Here is a 14,676-nt window from a genome sequence, read left to right on the forward strand (position 1 = left end):
TGACAGTTCTAGCAAGAAAGAAGCAGCATTTGAGTTTGGAAAGACTAGTGTTAATCTATCAGCAGTTTAAAAAGTCATATGGTACAACGGAGGTTTCTAAAAAATATATTTTATTTAAAGTTCTCTTTTGATTCAGATGTTAATTTATGTCATAATTTAATAAAGTGATAAAATGTACAAGAAACAAAAGAATATTTTCTCTACAAGATTCTTGCTGGTGGCTCATACCTATAATCCTGCCTACTTAGGATGCTAAGATCTGAGGATCAAGGTTCAAAGCTAGCCCAGGTAGGAAAGATTGTGTGACTTGTATCTCTAATTATCATCAAAAAGCTGGAAGTGGAACTGTGGTTCAAGCGTTAGAGCACTATCTTGAGCAAAAGAAGCCAAGGAATAGTGCCTAGGTTCTGAGTTCAAGCCTCAAGACTCACACACACACACACACACACACACACACACACACACACACACACACACACACACAGAAAACAAAACCACCACCAAGATTCTTGCAACTTAAGTATTGATGTCATTTGAATAGAGATTTTCTTATAGAAAGGCATCTATCTGTATCTTTGGTTATGAGCTAGATTCCTCTGTCCCATGCAGTCATCCACTTCCTCCTCTCAGATACCAGGTCATCTACCCATAGAGGCTTGTAGGAAGAATACAGCTGAACTCAGGACAAGGTGGACCAGTTCCTTTGAGACTCTAACTAGTTGCTGATCTTCCCAAGTCACAGCAGGTGGGCCCACTCTGCGTATTCATGAGCAGAAGTGTGGAGATGATATTTTCTAAACCATATAATGATGTTGGAAAAAGCTGAGTCCATATCATTGTTTAATGGAGTTCTCTTCCTTGTACATCCATTAGGAAGCACTGCTCAGCATTGGTGTTAGTGATATTTTATGATGAAGGAGTTGATAATTCACAAGTTACTTAGGAAATACAAGGCCTTCTAAACCTTATGCTTCCATCTTCTGGAGATCTATCCAGAAACACTTTCCTAAACCTATAGGGGAAAAAAGAAGGTTCCTGGCACTGCCATTGTTCAGGTCAAAGAAGGATGAATGAATCAAGTCTAGCATAAATGGTCTCAAAATTGTGAGTTCAAGCCAGATTCTGTCTACAGAGCAACAAGAGCAGGTGGATGAATAGTACCTTCTTGCCCAGGGAACAAGGAACCTGAGCCAGTGGCATCAGCTCTAATAACAGATACAATACTAGAGCCATCAAGAAGAATGTCTGGGTCTCCCAGATATGTCTTCTAAGTTCATCACTTGGGCTTTGAGGAGACTACCAGCTCCTTCTGTAGCGCCTCAGCATAGATAGTCTAGACCCAAGGATCTTGTCCTCTAGACGCGTACCAGAAGGTCGAGCACCTCTTTACTCAGGCACTGGACAGCACTTCCTTCCAGCCGTTCAGCACACAGCACTTGCTAGTCCCTGGGAAGGCAAGCTCATGGAACTGGGAAATTCTTACTGATGGCTAGTCCCAAGCAGAAAGATAATAATCCAGGTGGACTTCCCAACCCACAGGATTTGAAAATTCCAACTGCATCCCACACTAAAAACTTGTCTCCCACCCAGTGCCCCTGAGTAGTCATTCCACTTTGGAGTTTCCCAATCAAATCTGGCTATGGGAGTCTCTCTACAAGTAGAAAAAGAGCATCACCAATGTGCCTGACATCTCAGATGACAAGAAGCAGGACATTCTACGCAGAGGCTTCCTCCTTACCCAGGAGCCTGGGGCCAGCCTGGTCCACAGGGGCTGAAGAGCAGGTCCTTGCAAAGCATCGACTTCAGTTTTCAAAACAAACACAGCAGTTGTTTACAATTCACACTCCTGAGAACAACAAACAAAAACAATACAGAACGAAAAATATCCAAGGAACCTTTTCCAATACTAAAGTGTTTGATGGCTCAATTTGGAGGGATTCAGTGGAATTTGCTGGTATCGTCTTACAATAGCATTCAGACACTGAAGTTGAAAGGATAGAATCTCTGTGGCCAGAGAGAAAGACGGATCACCATTTTAAAAGTTGGACGATTCTCTCTCAGTCTTCACCCAGAGTAGGGTTGCCAGTTAAAACACAAGATGCTCGGTTAGTTTTAAATTTTAGATACACCATTTTTTGTAGTATCAGTTTGTCCCATGCTAAATTCATTTATCTGAAATTCAAATTTAACTGGAACACTGTATTTCTGTTTGCTGATTCTAGCAACCCTATTCCAGAAAGAATATGAGATGGAAAATTTTCCACCCCGTCAGTCAACCTGTACCCACTGGCTTCTTTAGGGCTCTCTTGTTATGACTGCTAAATGCTAAATGGGCCCTAAATCCAGGCTCTCAAGTTCAGCTAGCTTTGAGCTGAAGGATCAGCCATCTGCTTTAATACTGAAAGGAAGAAAATATCCTTGACACAAAATATATTAAGAACCTGGTGGTCTCTGATGTGGTACATTTAACTATTTTCTTAATTTGACAATTCACTGAGCATCTGAAAGGTTCTAGGTATTTGAGATAAAGCAATCAATAAAATATTCATATTTTTATGGTGCTTGTATTCTGACAGGTAGAGATTTTTTTCCATGCTGGTTTTAATAGCCTTCATTTTTTTAATCCCAAAGTTAACTCAAGTTAGATGTGATTCCATGCATTTGTCAGACAGTCGTACCTTGTTATTTGAATGTATCTTCCTACTGTCTGGACCATATACTCCCTGAAGCAAAAGTCTTGCTGTGCCAGGATTTGTAGAAACAGATTTATGAGAATAAACAGCACTAAATCTTGGTGTAAGAGAGAAAGATTTTAAGAACATGGCTTGCCAGACTGAGAACTTTGTTTCCTGTGTACTTGTGCATTTAGTGTTTCTGAATGTACAGATAATGATTCTCTTGAACATATTGGACATATAGAGAATTTTTTTTTCTTGACCATTTTAGTTACCCCAAGCCAAAACTTTAATGATTTCAGCCACAACTTCTCAGGGAAAGATGTCCCTATGGTTCAGCAACAGACACTGAAACGTGGCTTGGCTCTGTCTTTTGGCATGGTTCTAGGGTGTTATGTTCCATTAGAAGCCCTGGTGGGAGGCAGTTCTGGTACCTTTTCAGAAACTCGCCAAATCAGGCACAGACTTGCTGGCAGCTGCAGTGGAGGGAGTCTTACTAATCTGCGCCCAGCTCTCAGGAGGTAACTGGCAAGAGAGAAGAAAGCAAAACAAGCAAAACTGAATCCCTATGCACCTTATAAAAGTTGACTGTGAAACAAATAGGAATAATGATTTCATTTTCTTCAAGTCCAAATCTTGGGCATTTAGTGTTTACTGTAGGCAAAACATGTGCAATGATCTGATTGTGAACCGTTTTGTTCTTCTTCTTTTTGCTAGATAGGGTTTTACTATGTGGTCTGCTGCTGGGACTCATTACACTCACTGCCCAGGTTCCAGACTAGCTTTGAACTTGCCATCCTCCTGCACAGCCCCTTAAGTGCCAGGATTATAGGTGTGCACTCAGCTTCCTTTGTTTACCCCCACCACCACTTTGTTGTTTTTAAAGTCTAGCAATGTTCAGGGTCAGGTGATTCTGCTCCTTAAGAATAAATTTAGGTTAGGCCACTCACATTTACAATTAGGCTTTCAAATCACATGACCTTCTTTCTCTTCAGGAACCAAACCTTGAAACTATGTGCTTCTACTTTTCTTAGGAGACATTTCTTTGATTAACTGTATCTTCTCTGCCAAGGGTAAATCGATTTGTCTCCATTCTGTCTGAGGTTGTGGAGCTGGAATTATGAAATTACTCTTGGTGGCTTGTAACTGTAACCAGTGACCAATTTAGAGGGTAATCTGGGCATAGTTTCTTGCTGCCCTCTGGAGGAACAAACAGGTATTGAACATGCATGATTGATTTCTTAAGTCCACTTGAAGGTGTCAGGCAAAGAAAAGAATAATTACCCTGAAGGCTATCCAGTTTCACTGAAGTGTGAATTCCAGTGTTACAAAAGAAGGATACACAAAATGAATGGCATTTGAATGGTTTTGCTATGAGTCTAATTTCTCAACATTGTGGATGAACTCACTTCTCATTTCTCTAAACCCTTTATTTTCTTCAACTACATTTCATGTATCTTAGGATAACGGTAAGATTCTTTTAAGGCTTTTAACATTCCTGAAAAGTGGAAATTAGCATTTGACCCAGAAAATGGGTGTATTCTTAAACAAGCCAGACTTTGTAAACTAGAATTTATACTGATCCATTCAGATCAAATTCAGGAATTTAAATGAGACATGTTAAACTAATACCTTCATTGAGTCCTTCCATGAAAATAAGAGGATCTCCCCTTAAGATAGCTGCACTTAAATTATGTTGTAAAAGAGAATATTATTTAACATATTTTGAAAATGACAAAATTCTTAAAAAGTACATCCAAGTGGAAAGAAGCATTTTAGGCTAAAATCTGCAGGAAAGATACTTTCTAAAATAAAGGAAAAAATGGAAGACAGGGATGGGATACCAACACAATATGCATCAGTGTACCCTCAAATGTGCTCCAGTTATCTACTGTGGTCTGTGACTATGAAATTGTAATGCCCAGCTAGTACTTGGTTCATATTGGAAGGGATTTATTTTATTTGGTTATTTATTTATTTATGTCGGTCATGGGGCCTGAACTCTGGGCCTGGGTGCTGTCCCTCAGCTCTTCACCTCAAGGCTAGTGCTCTACCACTTGAGCCATAGCACCACTTCCAGCCTTTTCTGTTATGTGGTGCTGAGGAATTGAATCCAGGGCCTCATGCATGCAAGGCAAGCACTGAGCCACCTTCCCAGCCCTGGAAGGTTTTTATTTTTTTTTTTTCTTCTCACGAGGTAATCAATTCATTTTGTATTGATTCCACAAGTATTTACTGAGCACTAAGAGCTATTTCTTATACTTGTGAAAATGTGCTTAGAACTGAGCATAAAGGCCAATGAGGTAGTCCCATGAGCCAGGTAGAGGCAGAGTATGATTCTAGTACTAGCTTTTGAAGTGGTGAAATAAGAGTTATCTGAATTATGGGGCTGGGAAGGTGGCTCAGTGGTAGAGCGCTTGCCTTGCATGCTCAAGGCCCTGGGTTCGATTCCTCAGCACCACATAAGCAAAAAGAAAAAAGCCGGAAGTGGCGCTGTGGCTCAAGTGGTAGAGCACTAGCCTTGAGCTGAAGAGCTGAGGGACAGTGCCCAGGCCCAGAGTTCAGGCCCCACGACTGGACCCAAAAAAAAAAAAGAGTTATCTGAATTAGGACTTAAAAGATCAGTTCAACCTCTACTTATACAAAAAAAGATGTCCGCTCTCTTCTTCAAAACACTCTATCTCACCTGAAAACAATAAAATAAGGGAAGACCTTTCCTTAAATCCAGTGCTATTCATTAATGTTATACTCCACTGAGGCTGCTATCATGAAAACATCAAACTGGATGGCTCTGCATAAACCCTATTTACTTCTCAGAGATCTGGAGGCTAGGAAGTCTGAGATGAGGACACTAGCAATGTAAGCTGTGAGAGGGTGTCTCATGTCCTGGTTCATCATGGGTGCTTTTTTTTACCATGGCCTTACATGGTGGAAGGGGCAAATGACCTACCTCAACCCTATTTTGTAAAGATGTGATTCCTACTCATTAGGGCTCCTATCTTTTCACCTAATACCTCATAAATCCTAAAAGGCCACACTTTCTAAAATGACTTTGGGGGTTAGAATTTTAACATGAATTTTAGTGGACACATTCAGGTTGTATCTATGGTAAAATTTAATACTCATCAGTCATATGACAGATACTTCACTAGGTATGGGAAGGAAATTAATAAGCATACATAATGTTTTCCTTAAAAAGATACAATCTTTAATTAAAAAAAGAAGAGAGGAAACCCATATTAATAGGATTAGGGATGCCACGGGAAACATCACAACACGTACCCAAGATATCCAAACAATTCTAACAGACTACTTTCAAAAGCTATACTCTCTAAAGGAAGAAAATCGGGCAGAAATGGATGCATTTTTAGAGAAATACAAGTTGCCCAAACTGAGCAAAGAAGAAGTTAACCAATTAAATAAGCCAATATCCTATAATGAGATACAGGAAGCTATCAAAAGTCTTCCAACAAAAAAAAGCCCAGGACCGGATGGATTCACAGCAGAATTCTATAAGACCTTTAAACAAGAACTAATACCCATACTCCTCAAGCTCTTCAGAGAAACAGAGAAGGAGGGAGCTATCCCAAACTCATTCTACGAAGCCAATATCACACTCATCCCCAAACCAGGCAAAGACCAACCAAAAAGGAGAATTACAGGCCAATCTCCTTGATGAACACAGATGCAAAGATCCTTAACAAGATTCTAGCTAACAGAATCCAGAAACACATAAAAAAAATAATTCACTATGACCAGGTAGGCTTCATCCCAGAGACACAGGGATGATTTAACATACGTAAGTCAATAAATGTAATCCAACATCTCAACAGAGCCAAGGTCAAGAATCACATGATTATCGCCACAGATGCAGAAAAGGCCTTTGACAAAATTCAACATTCATTCATGCTAAAAGCTCTGGAGAAAATAGGAATAGAAGGAACATTTCTAAAAACAATAAAAGCCATTTATGACAGACCAATAGCCAATATTATGCTTAATGGGGAAAAGCTACAACCAATTCTCCTAAAATCAGGAACAAGGCAAGGATGCCCACTGTCTCCACTCCTCTTCAATATAGTCCTAGAACCCTTAGCCAGGGCAATAAGGCAAGAAAAAGCCATTAAAGGGATCCGCATAGGGAAAGAAGAAGTTAAACTATCCCTTTTTGCAGACGACATGATACTATACCTCCACGATCCCAAAAACTCCATCCCCAAACTCTTAGAAATCATAAATCACTTCGGCAAAATAGCAGGATACAAAATAAACCCACAAAAATCAGTTGCCTTCCTATACACTGATAATGTACAGGAAGAGAGGGAAATAAAGGGAGCAACCCCATTCACAATAACCTCCTGAAAAATAAAATATTTAGGAATTAACCTAACCAAAGATATAAAAGAACTATTTAATGAGAACTATAAAAAGTTAAAGAAAGAAATTGCAGAAGACACTAGGAAATGGAAAGACCTCCCATGCTCCTGGATAGGCCGACTTAATATAGTAAAGATGGTAATACTTCCAAAACTAATATACAAATTCAACGCAATTCCTATTAAAATCCCAATGATGTACATCACTGAAATACAGAAAACAGTCCAAAAATTCATATGGAACAACAAAAGACTTAGAATAGTCAAAACAATTCTAGGGGATAAAGACAATATGGGAGGGCTATCCATGCCGAACTTCAAACTCTACTACAGAGCTATAATAACAAAGACAGCATGGTACTGGCACAAAAACAGACCCGAAGACGAATGGAACAGAATAGAAGATCCAGAAATAAATCCACAGGCCTACAGCCAGCTGATATTCGACAAAGGAGCCAAAGACATACAATGGAAGAAACACAGCCTCTTCAACCGCTGGTGCTGGGAAAACTGGGCAGCCACATGCAGAAACTAAAAGTGGACCCCAGCCTATCACCATGCACCAACATCAACTCAAAATGGATTAAAGACCTTAACATTAAACCTGAATCTCTGAAACTACTGCAGGACAGAGTAGGAGAGACACTTGAACTAATAGGCACAGGAAGGAACTTCCTGAACAGAGTCCCAGGGTCACAACAAATTGGAGAGAGACTCGACAAATGGGACTACCTTAAAATAAAAAGCTTCTGCACAGATAAAGCTATCGCAACCAAGCTAGAAAGACAACCAACTAATTGGGAAAAAATATTTACCAGCAATATATCAGACAAGGGGTTAACATCCTGTATATACAGGGAACTCAAGAAACTAATCCCTCCCAAACCTAACAAACCAATTACTAAATGGGCAAGGGAACTAAAGAGGGACTTCTCAAATGAAGAAATAAAAATGGCAAAGAAACACATGAGAAAATGTTCATCATCCCTGGTGGTGAAGGAAATGCAAATAAAGACAACCCTGAGATACCACCTTACCCCAGTCAGAATGTCCCACATCCACAAATCAGCCAACGACAAATGCTGGAGGGGATGTGGAGAACGAGGAACCCTATTACACTGCTGGTGGGAATGTACACTTATACAACCACTTTGGAAAGCAGTCTGGAGGGTCCTTAGAAAGCTAAAGATTGACCTCCCTTACGACCCAGTCATACCACTTCTAGGCATCTACCCTGAACAACAGGAACCAATATACAAGGACACGTGCACCTCCATGTTTATTGCAGCACTGTTCGCAATAGCTAGGATATGGAAACAACCTAGATGCCCCACCATAGATGAATGGATCCAAAAATTGTGGTATCTATACACAATGGAATATTATGCAGCCATTAGAAATGACAAAATAATGGCATTTGCAGGGAAATGGATGGAGCTAGAAGGAATCATGTTGAGCGAGGTAAGCCAAGAACGAAGAGACAAACAGTACATGGTCTCCCTGATAAGTGGATGCTAAATCCAAAATGTTAGGTGATATGACAAAACTAACAGGACTTAAGAAACAAAGAACTCCCACTCATCTGGTTGAACCACTACCAAATATCCCCATGCTGCTGACCACATATATGGTATATAACATGTGAGCACCGTTATATATTACAGACTGTGATAGACAATTTGCTCCAGGAAAGTTAGAATGAACTTGTGACTTTAAATGAGCATCATTATTCCACAATACTGTGAATTTCTGGAAATTATGTAATCACTTAATCACAATAAAAAAAAAAGAACCTTGGGGAAGGGAGGGAGGGAGGGGATGGTAGGGGGAAAACAATGGAGGGGGTAACAATATTCAAGAGGAAGTGTACTCATTACCTCACTCATGTAACTGTAACCCTCTGTATAGTATCTTTACAATTAAAAAAAAAAAAGATACAATCTTGTAGGCTGGTGGCTCACGCATGCTAGCTACTTGGGAGACTGATATCTGAGGATCATGGTTCAACGCCAGCCCAGGCAGGAAAGTCCGTGAGACTCTTACCTCCAATAAACCACTACAAAACCGGAAGTGGTGCTGTTGCTCAAGCGGTAGAGCACTGGCCTTGAGCTGAAGAACACAGGGACAGTGCCCAAACCGAGAGTTCAAGCCCCATGACCAACAACAACAAAAAAGATACAATCTTGTATCATAAGAATAAGGAAAGCAGTACATCACAAACATCAGTAACCAGGCTTGGGGTAAGACTGTCTGGATTCATATCTGGACTCTACTCTGCCTGAGGTCAAGCCCTACAACCAACAAACAAAAAACACCATGTAAGTCTGGAAATGGCATCCATTCCTGGAATGCAGGGATTTTGGCATCTAATCCAAGACAGGTTGGGGACAACTGCTCAGGTGGGTACTTAGGAATAAGAACATGGACCAGATTTATAAAGAGACCTGAGTTGGTCCTGATTTTAGAGGACTTGAGCAGGAAAGCTTCTGAGCCTATATTGTAGGAGGTCTTGTAGCATCTGCTTTCATTTGGGTGGATCCCAGCTACTGTACAAGGAATCTAAGTTATTCTGGTGGACAGGTGGAGAGATAAGTTTTAGAGAGACTGATGTTTCTTAATCTCTAGCATGTCATATTTGGGAGCAGCATGTGCTGGATGTCAACAGTATTTATATTTTTGAATTTTTGTTACTGTAAATGACAATGATGGGCTTCTTGTCCTGGATTCCCTCTCCATTAAGGAGTTTATGTTTACTGAACATGTGAAAGTCCCAAAATTGAATAAAAAGTCCTATGCCTTCATTTTGAGGCTTAAATCAGTTTCCTGGCCCCTGTGGTACAGACAAAGTAATAGTTTAGTAGGTTGTAATATAGTTTCTACAAATACCTCTAACAATTAGCCACCACTAAAGATCCGAGATAGTTAAATAATCTACTCACCATTGTGTTCGTGTTGCCTATTGGTAAACATGCCATTCTTGTTTCTTATAGTCAACCACTGCTTATCAGCCTCCATCATTGTGGGATCCCATCTTCTCTCTGTAATCGGGGAGTCCATTACTATGAGTATCTTTACTATGGCGGACATCACAAGCTGCTGTGAAACACTGGAGCTACTCATTAGTGTCTTTATCAATGGTTCAATGGAGGGAATGACTTCTGAGACTTCTCAAAGGGCATAGCTAGGGGTGAGTGAGCAAGTCCACTCCGGAGATGACATACCCACTCCAACACTGCAATTCTCTAAGCCTTTCTACACTATACTCCTCCTTCTACACTATACTGGGGAAGTTAAGGAAATTCAACGGGTAAAGAAAATGTTAGACATGCTTCTAGCTTCAATATTCTCTAGTAATTGGTATGATATCCATTTCCCTGTATTTGGTTTAGTTTAGTATTTATATCCCATCCTTTGTGGTCTAATAAGCTCAATTCTGTTACCAAAAATGAACAGCATTTTACAATTATTCTGGAGTATGAACTATAATCCTTCCATGCCAAACTTTGTGCTTGCTCCCTGGATCAAACTAAGATCTCACTCTTGGCAATGTGCTGGAGGTAGTGAAAAGTAGCTGGCATAGATTTTGAGGTTATAAAATAGGGTTCTGACACAAGTCCAAGGCACAGGAGATTAGGCATTGGCAAGATTCCGATCCTCTCCTGAGTCTAACTAGAGGGTCTCTACTAAAAAGCTCAGAGAATTCTTATTACCAACCAAATGTTCTGTCATTATGAGAATCATGATTCTATAACTCAGTATAATTGAATTTTAATTTTGTAGTTCATAAATTTGAGTTTTGACCCAGGGCCGTCTTAGACATATGATTCTCTATGATTTGAGTTGAGTGCCATTTTCTTAGGCTCTCAGGACACTCAGAAACATCATTGCTGGGAAGGTGGCTCAGTGGTAGAGTGCTTGCCTTGCATGCATGAGGCCCTGGGTTCGATTCCTCAGAACCACATAAGCAAAAAAAGCCAGATGTGGCGCTATGGCTCGAGTGGTAGAGCACTGGCCTTGAGCTGAAAAGGTGAAGGACAGTGCCCAGGCCCAGAGTTCAGGCCAAAACAAGACAATAAAAAGAAAAGAAACATCATTGCTACTGTGAAGATCACCTGGTTTCCCCTGGCCTTCTGAAGATCAACCTCAGTGGCTAAGTAGGATGACACAACATGCCATAGGCTTGTCATAATCCATTGCCCCTTGAGTGAAAAAGATCATTTCTGGGACTAAACTAAGGATGTGGCAAAACCACCTACAGAATCTCATACTGAGGAGTTATTTTCCTGGGTCCACTTCTGGCTCTAAATCTGAGTAAAAACCCTTTATTTAGTAAAACAGAATAAATACTAAGCATTTCACTATAGATAATTTTAAGATGACAGATATTTAAGAGCTGAAATGTAAAACTACAACACTGAGGTAGCACAGAGATAAGTGAGAGCAGTTCCAGAGCTTGGAGCTAGAGAAATACAGAAGTTAGTTCAGGAGTTTAGAGAATTTAGACTTCTAGAGGAAGAAATATGCAGAATTGGGGGCACAGATCTCTGAGAATACCATCAGGGTGCTTCTAGAACTTCTTAGGGTTGCTTTGGGAATGTTTAAAAGCAGGAACCTGAACTAACTGCTGTAAGACATGGGCTGAACAGTTGCTAGGCAACATTGGAGGAATAAGTGGGCCCTCTAGTGGTACATATTGGTATGACAGCCACTGAGGAAAGTGTTTAACATAGTCCAGGTCCTAGCATCTCTGAACAAAGTTAGAAGCTTGAGTTTACCAGGTCATAGAATAAAAAAGTCTGTGTGTCTGAATCCTTCATGCATGCACACATGCTTATACACACATACAGGCAAACACACTGTTATGTTGCTGTTGTTGGTCGTGGGGCCTGAACTCCAGGCCCGGCCACTGTCCCTCAGCTCTTCAGCTCAAGGCTAGCGCTCTACCACTTGAGCCACAGCGCCACTTCCAGCTTTTTCTGTTTATGTGGTGCTGAGGAATCAAACCCAGAGCCTCATGCATGCAATGCAAGCACTCTACTACTGCACCACTTTCCCAGCCCTAAACACACTGTTACGATTTGAACACCAAATATTAACACGCCCCTTTCTTCCTTTCCCCCCACTCTATCCAAAGGCTCATGTGTTGAAGCCTAGGTGTCCATCCACCAGGTGGATCCAATCATTGATGGTAGCATTAGGGCTTGATCTAATCAACCTGACCAACCCCTTGATTGGTTCATAATTTGATGGCATTATTTGGAAATGATGGAAAATTATGGAGGTGGGGCTTAATTAGAAAAAGTGGGTCACTGGAGAGCATATTGTGTCTGTCTCTGCTTCCAAGCCACCATGAGGTCAGTGATATGCTCCCCTTCACCCCCTCTGCTCTGATACTCTACCTCACCATAGGCACACAGTGATCAAAACAAGTAGCCACAGTTGGACCCTTTGAATCATCACTGAAACCTTTGAAATCATGAGCCATGGGAGGTGGACCTTCAAGTCTATCTCTTTGCTAAGAACTTGATTCTATCTCCACAAATCTCCTGTAGGAAGTGAGAAAGGGGAGGGGATTCGAAGATTCTATGTGATCGACTGACTTCCCACATGGAGAATGAGGAAGTGAGCCACCGAATGAACGCAGTGGCTGAAAGGATCCTTCACATCCATCCCAGGGGACCACGCAGAGGCAGGCAGGAATAAGAGCAAGATTATTACTAGGTTTATTAGAGGAGCCATATTTCCCCCAGAGAGGGGGCGTATGGCATCCTCCACTATCTAGGTAGCAGGAGGGTCTGGGGTAGTGAGGTAGGTGGGAGCTCAGATGGGTCTAGGCGGAGAAAGGGAAGGGCCAGCTGTATGGCGGGAACTCCAGGGCTGGGAGGAGCTCAGTCTGGGTGGAGCTGAGGACCAAAGGTGGGTATAATGCTTACAGTGGCAAAGCCAGCAAGGCAAGGAAATAAGTTTTACCCTAGAGCTTAAGTGAGCCAGCCCTGCCAATTTTATTTAAAAAGGACTGATTTTGAACTTCCACCCCCAACCATGTAACTATGCTGTTTCAAGTCAGAAAGTTGATTCATTAATACACAGACAAACACTAATGAATAGTAATTCATTAATGGGTTCTCTCTATAAAGTTATGATGAAAATGGTCTCTACAGTTTTGGCATGAGGCTAAGATGTTTGTGAAGAATTACCAAAGATGATAGCCCAGGAGCTGAGGAAGGGTGACTGCTTCAGAGATAGGGTCCAGATGGAAGAAGTAGTATCTGAAAAGGTATACTGAACGAATAAGCAGACTACTTGCTCAAAGTAGAATTCACTTCTACTAAGAGTAAATATTTGTTAGTAAGCTGGGCACTCTATAACCTAGATGGCAGTTAATAATCATCTTCATTTTACCCATAGGAATATGGGTCAGTTAAGTCAACTTCCTAGGAAAACGATTCAATGGTAGTCTTTAAAACCCACTAACTGTCCCTCTCCATATTGTGGCAGGACAGGGAGCTGATCAGTGTGGCTGAGGATAAATGAACTATCAGAAGGAAAGCTTTTTGCAATATCATTTTACCTAGGATTCTAATGGTTGGTGGTGGTGAGGGTCAGCTTTCTTTGACAGGTCTTGGTTTTGCTATAACCAAAGTATGAAGGAGCCTTCTTTGATTACTCAAAGTAAATCTTCCATGTTCCTTACAAGCTCCATGCCTTGTGTAATCCTTTTTAATCGTATTTTTTTTCATTCCTCCTCATATCCGAGGGATGCAGCCACAGAAATCTCCTTTAAATGGATGTGTGTTCTCATCCAACCAAGATACTTTGCTCTTCTTTTATGTGCGGCTCTTTGGGAGGAATAGCTTCGCTATTATGGAGTCACTGTAGGCCATCTATGAATGTTTGCTCAAGAGCAGATCTCTCGGAAAAGATCAGATGCCAAAATCCCATCTGGGCTAGGTACTAGTGGCCCACATCTATAATCCTAGCTACTCAGGAGGCCGAGATCTGAGGATCTGGTTCGAAACCAGATGGCAGGAAAGGTCATGAGACTCAGGTTGGGCCTGCGTTTATCTGTAAAATGCCTTGGAGTAGTTTCAAATCGGGTTGTGCCTCAGAATGCCAGGGGGAGAATTTTAAACAAAATAGTTCTTCACCCCACCCTTAGTGATTCTAAGCTCTCCCACCACACCCTCAAGAAAACCTAGGGATCTAAACAGGCCGTCAGAGTCTGGTAAGGGGGGAGGGAAGAGGGGCTGAATCACCATACAGGCCTTTCCAGGTCACTGCAGTAGGTGATGGCTCCACATCCCACATTGGGTGCAGCCCCCCCCCCCCCAAGGCCGCCTCCCGCCCGCAGCCTCAGCCTCGCCCCGCCCACTCCAGGCAGTCTCCCCGCCTTCAATTGGTCTCACCCCGCCCCTTATCCCTCATCTCCCCTCTCGAACTCCACTTGGTCTCGTCACGCCCCGCCCCGCCCCTTATCCCGCATCTCCCCTCTGGAGCGCCACTTGGTCTCGCCCAGCCCCGCCCCTTATCCCTCATCTCCCCTCTGGAGCGCCACTTGGTCTCGCCCCGCCCCGCCCCTTATCCCTCATCTCCCCTCTGGAGCGCCACTTGGTCTCGCCCAGCCC

This window comes from Dipodomys merriami, unplaced genomic scaffold (genome assembly GCF_024711535.1).
Source record: "Dipodomys merriami isolate MVZ:Mamm:240054 unplaced genomic scaffold, mDipMer1.0.p SCAF_2, whole genome shotgun sequence".
In the NCBI taxonomy this organism is placed as follows: Eukaryota; Metazoa; Chordata; class Mammalia; order Rodentia; family Heteromyidae; genus Dipodomys; species Dipodomys merriami.